Genomic DNA, 1,847 nt, shown 5'->3' on the forward strand with positions numbered 1-1,847 from the left:
CAGACTGTCCCTCTGTTTTTCAATACTCCATACGTATGTGTGCGTAAGCTGAAGTACAACCAATCAAATTAACAGGATTTAAAAATAACGGGGGGAAAAACGAGGGACGAAAAAACACTCAAAGCTGATATGCTCTTGTGAGTAATTTCTTTTGGGTCCATCAATCATGAAATATCCAACGAAAAACGGAGTGAAACATGCAAAACCTGCAAGATCAGGATCTCAGATGGAAATGCAACTTCCAACTGTTAGGCATTTGCACAAAGAGGTAAGCGGTACTATTTTCCATAAATATTCCCTCTTTCCTCCACGGCCCTTATGTTAGTTTTACTCCCCCCTCCTCTGACAGTAGCACCAGACAGAGACATTTCCCATTTTCTCAAATCCAAAACTTGACAAGTATGGGTGTATTTGAAGACATCTATGTTGGGAAATTATATTGACAATAAATACATAGTTTAAATACATAGTCAGTGCATTAAGTCTACTGTTTTTTTTTTCAGTTATAACTGTTCAAATGGCGGTGGGATGGTCGTTGAAATACAATTTCCAAGTGGTATAATTTTCCAGAAAACAAATCAAAATCCAGTTATTTTACTATCCTTCAGAAATTGCTGTAAAAGTAAAAACATTGTACAATTGTAAGGATCCTGAACGTAACGCTGTGGGGTAGTACTGAGTGTTTCTCAATGGTAATGCAGCTCATTATTTTGTGTCTTGGTTAGTGATTCTGGTAAGTTTGATTCAGGCAACATGTTTTTATCAATACTGAGATGTGAAATTGGCTGTAGATTTAACCCCACTTGGACTGACGGATATTTATTTTAGCATCACATCCAAATTCAAAACCACCGTGCTTTATTTGCAATGGGTGCACTGTGTGTTTGATTTCAAAAGAACACATGGTCTATTTACATTTAGCATAATTGGAACATTGGTTAAAAAAAATGACTCGAAAGGACGTGAAAGTCCAAGCTGACGACTTGTGACTTGACTCGACTTTTGCCTGACTTGACCGTAATTACTTGAGACTTGACTCGGACTTGAGGACAAAGACTTTAGACTTAATTGAGACTTGCAACACAGTGACTTGGTCCCACCTCTGGAAGGAGCCTTATGCTTAAATATCTTCAAAATATTATTCATTGGAGTTTTAGATTTTATGAACTCTTTATCCCTACTTCCCATGGCCTTATACAGAATCCTTCACTATGACTATAGAAAGCTTTTGTAACTGTTAAACACTGAATAACTGTAAACCTGGATGAAACATAAGTTCATCCAGAAATCTGAGTCATCTTTTCTGTTAGTAATGGCTGTTAGTTTAATGTCTGAACATGTTACTGCAGTGAATGTTTGTGGTTCCTACTATTCTCAGATATGAACTTCTGAAGGGAATAAATTACTTCTTCAGATCATCTAATAGGATAAATACACACGTTTCCCTTCCAATTATTTTTTAAATAAAATAAGTTTACATATGAGCTAACACAACTCAATGAATAAACTATAAACTAAGGTCCAAATTTCACAGTTTCTATTTCTCTGGATTCACTTAATCAGACAAGTTCAGACAGGAATGTTGAAAGTACCCGAGGCCATGAGATAACAGAAACTGTTGGTTGTTTCAGGTCTAATCGGTTGTAACTAGGCCTGTCACAATAAACAATAAATCACATGATAAGTTAAAGGGAGCTCAATAATTTCCATTAGCATGATTTACTGTTTTTCTCTTTTCTTTCTTTCTACCAAACACTGGATGATAAAATTCTTTAGTTTGGTGTTTTGGTCTCAACTAGTCCTTTGTTTGAAGGACAATTTTATTTACAAAGACTTTATAATTTATT

The sequence above is a fragment of the Poecilia formosa genome, unplaced genomic scaffold (genome assembly GCF_000485575.1).
Source record: "Poecilia formosa unplaced genomic scaffold, Poecilia_formosa-5.1.2 Scaffold288, whole genome shotgun sequence".
NCBI lineage: Eukaryota > Metazoa > Chordata > Actinopteri > Cyprinodontiformes > Poeciliidae > Poecilia > Poecilia formosa.